At 38.3% G+C, this 12108-nt stretch overlaps 1 protein-coding gene across 2 annotated transcripts in view; it reads left to right on the plus strand.

The window, feature by feature from the left end:
* Positions 1 to 12108, plus strand: part of mpped1 (metallophosphoesterase domain containing 1) — a 79604-nt gene that overhangs the window by 23732 nt on the left and 43764 nt on the right. The gene's annotated exons all lie outside the window — the stretch shown is intronic.

Consider the following 12108-nt stretch of genomic DNA (forward strand, 5'->3'; position numbering starts at 1 on the left):
TGAATAAATGCAAATAACAGCATTTCTTACAAAAGATTAAAATCAGAAGGTCTGATTGGTTCAGAAAGCGGTATTACAACCATTAGCGCCAATTCTGTAGGAGCGTTCCATTCAACCCAGTTGTTGCACTACAAAGGGTATTCCACCATGTTGAGTGAGATTCCAATCAAAAGGTAACGAAAATGTTCAAATGAAGTGAACTTCAAACTGTGTAGGGAGTACGGAGCGACGCTTCATCACTACGCCGGAAGCTGGCTGTAACATTTACCCATTGCGTTCGTTGCGGGTTAAGACGGCCGGAGCGTTATTAGCGAGCAGAATATTTATAATAATAATAATTAGATATATGATTGTCACACGTAACTAATGTTAACACATGCTGTTTACGAGTCATTTTTTTGCGAGTCATGAGTCGAGTAATTCGAAACGAGTTTGAGTCGAGTCTAAAGTCTAAAGACTTGAGTCCCCATCTCTGGTGGACACCCCTTCCAATGACTGAGTTCAGGTGTTTAAGCCACACAGGTTACCAAGTTATAAACTAACAAGTTGATACAATCAGTTTTGTTCAATAAATAACGTGCTTCAAAATTTGTGGCTACAGTTTAAGCAAAGCTCTCTACTGTTTTACCATGACTGTGCTCCCTGTAATCAAATCATAGTCCATAAAGACATAGTTGGGTGAGCTTGGTGCAAATGTACTACTACAATAGTTTTTGGCCTTAACCCCATTAAACCCCATGCAATCAATTGAAACATTGATTGAACCCAAGACTCCTCAACTAACACTAACACTAACACTCAAAAATGCTGTTTTGATTAGAAAGGCACAAATTTCCCTACACAGATCAGTCCTGTGGAAAGCCTTCTCAGAAGAGTGCAGGCAAATGGGAAGTGGATGCCAAACAAGCTTATTACCAGGTGTCCACATAATTTCAATATGTTGTCATTTCAGATAAAGCTCAGTTTAAAATCTATTTTTGCTATTTCTTTATATTAGTTTAGGACTTTTTGAGTTTTGCTTTTTAAGTAATTGATAGTCACACCAGTAAAGTCATATTTCTGTTTTCAGCTCCCTTAAATTGGTATCCAAGTGCCCGTGTCTGTTGTATATCATAGTACTACAAGACATTTTAAACTGACCTGGATGAAACAGTGTCAGTGCCAGCGGCAATTAGCAATGTGTAATTGCCTTACATAGTGTCAATCAAGGTCAAAACTTAAATAGAGTCAAAAGTGTTAAGTTGAATGAAATCGGATGACAAGTGGGACATTTGTCTCTTCTTTCTCTTTCTCATCATCCTCGTCTCTTCCCCCTGTCTGTTTGTCACCATATGTTGCTCCATGTTCCCTTCCCCCTCAAGTCTGCCTCTATTTTTGCTTTATCCTTTCCCAGTTCCCCCATTGTCTGCCTCTCGTTAACACTTCTGCTGGCATCCTTCTGTCTCCAAGGCTGTATTTCCTTTTTATCAGACACACTCCAGTGTGCTGCTTATTTCTTTCTTTTAAAAAACATGTAATTGCTTATAAGTTACCACTACAATGTACAAAGACAATATGAGGAAGAAATATGAGCTGGACGTATTTGAGCATGGCATTATTAGTGTGGGTGTGATGTTTTGGGAATGCCCTTGGGGCTGCGTACTGATGCCCGTTGTGGAACATATTAGTCCCCTGTGCTGAATAATTGTTCCTAAAATTTGTACTCTTTGTGTGTGTGTTAAATGTAGGCATCCTAAATGTACTTAATGTGACATTTAAAAAAGAAGTAAAGCAAGCTGTTGGATATTGGTATGTGATTTCTTGAGGTACTTGCTCCCATTTAAGCAAATACACTTACTTTTTTTGCTTAGTATTATTAATTCACTGTCCATTTTATCAGCTCCACTTACCATATAGAAGCACTTTGTAGTTCTACATTTACTGACTGTAGTCCATCTATTATTCTACATACTTTTTAAATTGCTTTCACCCTGTTCTTCAATGGTCAGGACCCCCACAGGGCCACCACAGATCAGGTATTATTTTGGTGGTGACATGTGACAATGACATGGTGGTGGTGTGTTAGTGTGTGTTGTGCTGGTATGAGTGGATCAGACACAGCGGTGCTGCTGGAGTTTTTAAGTGTCCACTCACTATCCACTCTATTAGACACTCCTACCTAGTTGGTTCACCTTGTAGATGTAAAGTCAGAGACGATCACTCATCTATTGCTGCTGTTTGAGTTGGTCATCTTCTAGACCTTCATCAGTGGTCAGAGGACACTACCCACAGGGTGCTGTTGTCTGGATATTTTTAGTTGGTGGACTATTCTTAGTACAGCAGGGACAGTGAGGTGTTTAAAAACTCCAGCAGCGCTGCTGTGTCTTATCCAAATAATAACTGCTCTCTGGTGGTCCTGTGGGGGTCCTGACCATTGAAGAACAGCATGAAAGGGGGCTAACAAACCATGCATAAAAACAGATGGACTACAGTCAGTAATTGTAGAACTACAAAGTGATCCTATATGGTAAGTGGAGCTGATAAAATGGACAGTGAGTGTAGAAACAAAGAGGTGGTTTTAATGTTATGACTGATTGGTGTATACTGTACCATCACACTGTCCAGCCCAACTTTAAACAAAAATAAAAATGATATAAAATCCATGTAACTCGACCATCTTCAAGTCAAGTCAAGTCAAATTTATTTGTATAGCGCCAATGGACATTGTCTCAAAACAACTTTACAGAATCCAGGACAGACAGACCAAGCCCCTGTTGAGCAAGCCGAGGGCGACAGTGGCAAGAAAACAACTCCTTTAAAAATACAGAAAAAAAACCTTGAGAGGAACCAGACTCAGCAGGGACCCCCATCCTCCTTAAGTTACCTGGAGGAAAATTTGAATAAATAGGATGTACACAAATCAAAAATACACAAAATTAAATTAAACTAAAAGATATAACTAGCAAAAATGAAATAAATAATGTAAACAATTGAAGTTCTTCATTATTCAGTTTAGTCAACTGTAGTGAGTTCTGGACATTTTTGGTGCAACATGCCGGGTCCCCATCACATCTAGCAGGAGCAGCATTGTTGGCACAGTAGTCTCGACTTGCAGTCTTTAACCTCGGGTGGGTAAACAGGTTTCTGTCAAAACCACCTCGGGGTAAAACAACAGAAAATATAGTTAAAATGTGAAATTGTTAAGAGTAAAATGTCAGTTTTGCAGAGAGTAGCAGACTCTGGCACCCCTAATTATTTTAGCATAACTAAAAGGGAGAGCGAGCAGGTAATTCTTCTTTAACTAATCATTACTCATCTTCTTATGCAGTGAAAGGTATACTCCTACATTGTACTGTGCTTTAGCTTGTGGCCATATTAAAAGGTGTCCAGTTAAAAGAAATAAAATCCCGACTGAAACATTTTCTAAATCAGTTATTTTATCATTACAGTTACAAACCTGTGAGATAGAAGTTTATGCTTCTTTTCCATTTCACGCTACCATACAGTCCAATTTGTTACGCATCAAAATCCAGAACTATCCGTGCTGTACCCAATGTGCTATTGTCTTCTAATTGCACACGGGTACGCATTAAAATAGGAGGGGTTTGCTGAAGGTAATGTTGTGGGAGAGTTCTATACCAGATGTTAAGAGTAATTATGCCACAGAAATTAAACTATATCAGTAGATTTTTACGTTGCTTTGCTGCAGTTGTTGCAGTCTTTAACTTTCTGAACTTTTTTATAACACAGGTTTGCTAAACTATGGCACACCGATCAAGCATAACATTATGACCACCTTCCTACTATTGTGTTGGTCCCCCTTTTGCTGCCAAAAAAGTCCTGCAACTGTGTATGTATGTATTCTGACACCTTTCTATCAGAACCAGCATTAATTCTTCAGCGATTTGAGCTACAGTAGCTCGTCTGTTGGATCAGACCACACGGACCAGCCTTCGCTCCCCACGTACATCAATGAGTCTTGGCCGCCCATGACCCTGTTGCCTGTTTACCACTGTTCCTTCCTCTGACCACTTTTGATAGATACCGACCACTGCAGACCGGGAACACCCCACAAGAGCTGCAGTTTTGGAAATGCTCTGACCCAGTCGTCTAGCCATCACAATTTGGCCCTTGTCAAACTCGCTCAAATCCTTACGCTTGCTCATTTTTCCAACTTTGAGGATAAAATGTGTACTCGCTGCATAATATATCCCACCCACTAACAGGTGCCATGATGAAGAGATAATCAGTGTTAATGGGGCCAGTGATAGCTTAGTGGTTAAGGTACTGGACTAGTAAACAGAAGGTTGCCGGTTCAAGCCCCGCCACCACCAAGTTGCCATTGTTGTGTCCCTGAGCAAGGCCCTTAACCTTCAATTGCTCATTGTGTTCTGCTCACTGTGTAAGTCGCTTTGGATAAAAGCGTCTGCTAAATGCTGAAAATGTAATCACTTCACCTGTCAGTGACCATAATGTTATGCCTGGTTGGTGTATGTCTTTTATTGTATTCTCTGTGAATCTGTTTTTGAAAACAGTTTTATATTGAGGCTATTGCAATTCCTCCTCTGATTACTTACTAATAAGAACCTGTACCTTGTCAGCTGAGCAATAGCACTTTTCAGTGATTTTGATTTTCTGGTGTATTTAGCTAAACCTCTTTTTAGTCCAAAAAAGCAGTTAGGTTTTAAATATGACACTTGTTCTTTCTCACTCCAGTGGGATTTTGTAATGATTGCATTTGATCAATCAGTGGTCTGCTTTGTTTCTTGCTCAGCCCAGATTGGCTGCTTTGATATGATTGGCCTCTGGCCAAAAAGGCAAACCAAATTTAGAATGGGTACTTAAGTATAGCATTGGTTACTTGGCAATGAAAGCAGCTGCTAAATGTGGACTTACGTACTATAGGGTAACGTGCAATGGAATAGGAACATCACTGATTTCTAAAGAGGTAGCCCGTTTTTTTTAAAGTGTGGTCTGCTGTGGTAGTTCTAAATAAAATATCTGTGCTGCTAAAGCCTGGTAATAGAACTAGGTTAGAGAGAAAAATGTTTAGGTGAACTCTTTTTTCACCCTCTACCTCCCTGCACTTCATTCTTACACAGTCCATCCTTCTATTCCTTTATCTACTTTCTTCATCCTGTCACTCAGTGTCAGACGTAGTTCTTCTCAGTGGGAGGAAAAAGCCCCAGTCACCATGGTGATATTGTTCTGCTAAGGATGAAGGCTTTATGGGTACGAATCCTGGTGTTTCGACGGCCTCGGTCTAATCATTATTTGACTCTTTTTACCCTGTTATTTTTCCATTAATAATTCAATTCAATTTCTGGCTTCCTCTGTCCATCAGGGCAAATTTTTCCAAAATAAGTATTTTATTTCACTCTCTCTGTGTTTCTTACTTCTAAATGTTAACTGTTTTTGTCAGGGCCTTTCTTTGACCATGAGGTCAGTGATGCTAGTGATGTACACACTTTCAGCAGGTTTAAATGAGATCTTGGCACACAGTGTATTTCCTTAAATTCTGACTGTTTTTCAAGCAGTGATATTGAAATGAACGGGACAGCATGGGGGAAACATGTGGCGTTCTTTCTTTTCTGTTGATGCTAATGCAAGTTTACAAGTCATTTGTCATCCGAAGATCCAATGAAGTGCATTTGTGCATGTATGAGTGCATGTGTATGTGGGAGATATAGTGAGAGGTGGGTGGGATATTGGGGGTAGAGTAGGTGCTGTTTTTAGAAAGTGTGAATTACAAAATGCTTTTATGCATATATGTTCAAATAAAAATAAAAATACTACAGTTAGAAGAAAAAATGGGCCCTTATAATTATATATTTTATTATATATTTATTATTAGGGCTGGCACCTATCCGATACTTGGTATCTGTATCGGTCCGATATTGGCCCAAATCACTGGATCGGATATCGGAAGGAAAAAAACGTGTAATCCGATCCGATACTGTTGCTTAATGTAATACCACTTAATGTAAATTAGCCCATTGTTTGTGTGTAAAGCAAATAACACACAAAGATATGTTCCAACAGAGCATCGTTTATTGCCAGCTCACTTTTTATGACATCATTAACATGTGCCACTGATCTACAACTCATCCGCAACAGCCATTCAGAAATTAAAACACACTGATCTACTTAAACTTTATGCATTTTAAAAAATCATCTACTGCTGCCACATCTAAAAACACTGTTTAAACACAATAAAAATTGCTTTATAAATGATAAATCGCTCACCTGAGATAAAGAAAACCTATCTTGCCCAACTTGGAGATCTCTCACATCCTCAACCATTAATCCATTAGTGTTATGAAATAAAACAAACTACACTGTTTCCCGTTTAGCCACAGATGTCCTCTTCAAAATCCAGCAGGTTTTTTTTTTATAAGCGCGCTTTGGTTTTTAATATCTAAAAACGTGAGAGAACTTTAATCCACATCCACATTTTCCAATCGTAGACACTTTTGTTGAACAAGCCAAAAATGCTGCTAAATGTTCTGTGTGTAAAAGTGAAAATAAAAACAGCAGTTTTGCATAAGTGTGATGTTGTAGGTTCTGTATTTATTCCTTTAGAATATTTGTTTCACAGTCTGAGCATTGTTATTTAGATAGCTAGTTTAACCATGGTGCATTGAGACGTATTATTACTGCTTAGTTGTTTGAGAGGATATTCAATTTGCGGTATCGCACATAAAAAAGACATAAAAAAGTGGTATCGAGTCAGCCCTATTTATTATAATAATATTATTATTATTATTTTTTACATTTAATGTATCCTTACAAGTCTTAATGACCCTTACATACATTCTGCCCAAACATAAATGAGTCAGATAATGAAGGAAACACATTGTTTTCGGGCTTCTATTCTGTCTCAGGTCCTGCACAGCTTGCAATAATTGAAGGATTAAAGACATTTAAGGACCAGTTGTCTGTGATATTAGTTTTCGCAAATCCATTATTTTAAGTTATATGTTCATAAACATTTTTGTGGAACTAGAGATGTTAATTATTACCTGATTAAACAAATAACTGATAACTAAGTAATTAATCAACTGTGATTAAATTTGACAACTTCAGTGCATATGGGCTGTTACATGCTAAAGGTGTCAGTTTCTGTTCAGTCAGTGTTAATTTGCTTTTGAATCATTTGATTCATAAACAAAGAATCAACTGCCTATTACATTCATCAACTGGGAATCTATTATGCATTGCTATATCATCAACAAGGAATTTATTATGTGTTACTGTGGCCTGTGTGGATATGTACTGTATGTATACCATTATTATTTAACATTAACATATATTTTGCCGTATGCTTTAGCATAACGGTAAAGGTATAAAGGCTCTTCTGAACTTAGTATATTAACTAAGGTTTTTGGGAATAGAGTTTAGTAATTAGCTCCATCTCTGTTTGATTAACACATTTAGATGTAATGAACTAAATGCTGGACCAGCTCTGGTCATGTTGTTTGTGTTCATGTTTGCTGCCACATTAAGCTGTTGTTAATTTAATAAAGCCTTAAACCTTGTTGACATAAAACTCAGTGATGTGTTAAATCTTTAAATAAGTTGTTGTTAGGATTTAGGTTAATGATTCATCATCAGCTAATAATGGCTATTTAAGACATCCTTGGGTGGCACAGTGGTAAAATACACAATCCCACCAGTGCTGAGATCTCAAGCTCCCGAGTTCAAATCTCAGCTCTGTTATCAGCGAGCCAGGTGATTACACAGACTGGCTGTGTCTGTAAGGAGCGGTACCATAGCTGAACAGGGTTTCTTTATAACTGCTGCAATTACAGCCTCTGCTGGCTGATGGATGGCGCACAATGAGACAGGGGATAATGGAGGTCGGTGCATGACTCTCTGTGCAAAAGCTTGTGTATGATAAGAAATGGTGTATACTTTCAAGATACAGGTGTTTGGCGGAAATATGATCATCGTTTAGTATTGTAATTCAGGACAATAAATGCTGTAAAAATATATGCTTTTGTTTAGGGATTACGTACTCGGACTAACAAATTGTCCAACAGACCTGTCGTCTTCTTTGTTGTTCTTTATGGATATAAAAACTGGACAACAATAAAGCAGAACAGGATGAATATTGATCCTTTTGAACTTCAGTGCTGGCAAGACTCATGAGACAAATAAAAAAGACAAATAAATAGATCCTCAACCAAATCAAACCAAACCTTTCCCTTAAATCCCAGATGACTAAACTAAAGCTCTCTTATTTTGGACACATTATAAGAAGAACCAGTTAGAAAATACAATTATGCTATGAAGGGGTGGAGGTAAAGAGGAAGAGGACAGTCATTATCAAGATGGATGGATACAGTTAAAGAAAGAATGGAATAATTGGAGGAAGGTAAACTGGAGTTCCAACATACAGGGTTGTATTTTTATAATGTTGCTGTTACCTTTTTGTGGTAGCAGGGTGTGATCTGTGTAGCAATAGGGAAGAGCTGAGGATGAAAAAGTCAAGGTCAAGGTTTGTCAATTTCTGTTACCTTAACAAGCATGCCATACACACGTCACCCTTTCTTCATTGAGCGAAGATGCTCCTGGATTGATTTTGGTATTTTAATGGGCATTAACACATACTTTTCATTTACTGAACATTGTTTGGTTATGATTGGTTATGACTTAACACATAAGAAATATAAGCTGTCCAAGTTTGCCACTGACAGTCTCTTTCCCCATGTTCTGTCTCACTTGCTTCCTCTCCCTCCATTTGTCTCTCTGGGCAGTGAGCTGCTTTGAACGTGGCAGGGGGCTCAGCGGATTTTGCTGAGCACCACACATGCTGGTTTTAGACAAAGACAGATAAACCATGCTCCCAATTCTCTCTGAATCAGCCTCATGGTGCTTGTATGTGTGTGTCTGTGTCTTTCATTTCAAACTAGCAGTAAAAACTTGTTTATAGGGTCAGTAAGAACTAACAGTGTGACTTGATACACCATGCTTAGTAAGCAATGGATGGAGAATAACAAAATGCAGAGTGGAGGAGGGGTGAAGAAACACTTTTAAATGAAAATAAAAAGACGTCGTCTACCCTGAATGCACGAGAAATAATTAATGCCAGAGCTGCAAAAGACACCGTAATTAGATTTTTTAATTATTGAGGATTTGATTCTCTTTTGTAGTATCCCAATTATAAGACAAAAAAAGATCAAAAAAAGACAGACGGCCCTAAAGAACGAAAGAAACAAAAGAAAGTGTATTTCCTATTATTTTTCTTTTAGTTTGATGACTTTTTTTTACTGATGTAGGCCACTTGCTCTCATCTGCTAATGACCATTCTCAAATGAAAGAAATTCATGAGGAGAGAAAGATGTTTGCGAGAGAAGAGTTATGCCTAATGACTGGGTGGGGATGGTCCTTTCGTTTGAGTAGACATAAGGTTGTGTGTTTTAATGGTTAACCTTGCCCGTATGCCTTGGTGAATTAATTAAGGCGCCAGTTGATGCTAGGTGTGATTTGGGACGAGGCGAGAGATTAGCACTGTTGTTGCTGGGTCTGTCCTCAGAGAATAAGTTCACTGCTTTGGCTATGTAGGGCTGGTCACAGGGGGCCCTGTTCAATTAACAACTGCCACGCTGTGGTGGGCATACATGTGGAGCACCCCCCCTAGCTATGTCTTTATATGCCACCTTTAATAATCACACAGCAGAAATCAATTTCTTACAATAAATGAATAATGCTTTCAGGTGGCGCAGCAGTCTAACACATTAGCTCACCACTGCGGAGGCCCAGGTTCAAGACCCAGTGGTGCCACCAGCTACAGACACAGTTGGCCTTATCGGAGAGAGGGAAGGTCGGATTGGAAATCACCTCCATGCCGCTAAAAGTTTTGAAAAGCTTTATACAGGCACAAAGGAACAAGCTAAAGGCCTCTTTATTCAAAATACAGAGATCTGAGCTTGTTCTTTTGTGTCTGTCTAAAGCATTTTAATATTTACTTCTGGCTGATGAAAAGACGCAGCTGGCGACTTATTAACATGTTCTAAGACACATGTGCAAGACTCCTACATATGCAGCATTAAAAGTGCACATGCGGCAGAGGTTGCAAATATGAACAATGGGGAATTGGATATATCTTTACTGAAAAAATGCAAGAAATATAACAATAAAAAAATTATATAATGCAATAGCCAAATTCTCATGGCTGTGGGATTCCTGGAGGTTCTAATTTTCCACCAAAGAGGTCTTAAGGAATTAGTGCCGTCTGAGAGTCTACATAACAGCATGTTTACAAAACTTAAACTAGTTGGGTGAAAACAACCCAGGTAGATACTTACTAATTTTTTTAATTATTTAAATACAAGCAGTCTTTCTTTAAAAAAAAAAATATATATATTTTTCATTGAATTCATTTCATTTTCATGTTTTACCACCGTTTTATTTGTGTCAGGCTTGTAGTGTGTCTGGTTTCCCCAGAATTACTGAGTGTAATGCAGTAACACACACCGGACAGGTTGCCAGTCCATCATGGAACCTTGGCCACCTAACCCAGACAAAGCCAATTATGTCTGTATGTAGAAGCTGGCCGATAGAACCTCTGGGGATTCAAAAGCTGGACCGCAGTGATAGTGGATTAGTGTCATTTACTGCTTTGCCACCTGGACACCCATATATGATTGTGTTTTTTTTTTATAATGTGTAATGTAATTGTTTTTATAGGTTATTAAGTTATGATACTAAAAATGAAAAAAATGTGTTGCTTATATTTGAGCTGAGAAAAACAATGCTAAAATGTATTTGTATATCTGAATAAAGAAGGCATAGTTAGTTTTAGTTTATAAATGTTTGGATGCTTGGACTCTGTTGAGTACTTTAAAAACCAAACAGAAGGAAGGGAATTTAATGAAAGATGTGAAAGTGAATACAAGTTTGGTACGTCTCTTGTGTTAAGAGGCCGTGTCTGTGGTAAAGGAGTACAATATAAATGTAGATATACATTATAAATATACAGTATAAATTTGGCATTTTGACACCAAACAGAATTTATCCTCCATAAAAAATTGTCCAAGATTTAAAAGGCAGACAGCAATTACAGCAGGATACGTTACAATCGGCCCTTTGAGGGCCACCATAATGCAGATGTGGCCCTCGATGAAAATGAGTTTGACACCCATGCGCTAGATACTTTGTTTTTTATTTCTCATCCATAAAGTATGCATAAGGTGAACTAGAGCTATAAATTACTACTAGGTGTAAGTCATAAGAGTGACAAAGTGTGTTGCCCTGCAATGAACTGGAGCGCTGGCCAGGGTGTGTTACTGCCTTGTACCAGGTGTTGCCGTAGCACAGAACCCACCATAACAAGAATAAAGCAATTAAGAAAAAAAGTTTAAAATGTGGTGCTTGGGAGGTGCAGAGCTAAATTGCATTAGCCCACTACCCCTGGAATCCAGGCTTCAAATTCGTAGTGGTGCAATTGGTTGGTCAGGCGACACATACAAACAAGATTGATTATGTCTATGTAAGTAAGTAAGTAAAATGTATTTATATAGCACTTTTCACAGATAAGAATCACAAAGTGCTTTACAAAAACAGTGCATGACAAAATATACACACACATCTACATAATAAAACACAACATAAAATAAATTAAACAATAATAATAATAAATAACTATATAGAATAAATAAATAAATAAATAAATACAAATAAATAAATAATTCATTCAACATTATACAAATGCCTGCTTGAAAAGTCTTTAGTTGTTTTTTAAAAGAATCTACAGAATCTGCAGATCTTAAAAAGTTGGGTAGTGCATTCCATAATTTTGGAGCGTTGACCTCAAACGCACGATCCCCATGAGTCTTTAAGCAGGGGCGTGGGACAGACAGCAAGTTCAGCTTGCTAGACCTAAGAGAGCGCCCCGATACATATGGGTGAAGTAGCTCTCATCTAATGGCTAATAAATGCCCTGGCGGGGCATCCAACAGGCACAGCTGGCTGTGCATAAGAAGTAAGGGTTAATGGGTTCCACCTTGAGGCACCTGTTTGAGGAATGGACTCATGGATAGCAGTGTGTGTCTTGCTGGGGTCAGAGGGTCTGTGTGATTGTCTGCAGCTCTCTTCAGTTGGGGTGGGGGGTCTGCGATGGAGAAA

This window comes from Trichomycterus rosablanca, chromosome 1 (genome assembly GCF_030014385.1).
Source record: "Trichomycterus rosablanca isolate fTriRos1 chromosome 1, fTriRos1.hap1, whole genome shotgun sequence".
NCBI classification, from domain to species: domain Eukaryota; kingdom Metazoa; phylum Chordata; class Actinopteri; order Siluriformes; family Trichomycteridae; genus Trichomycterus; species Trichomycterus rosablanca.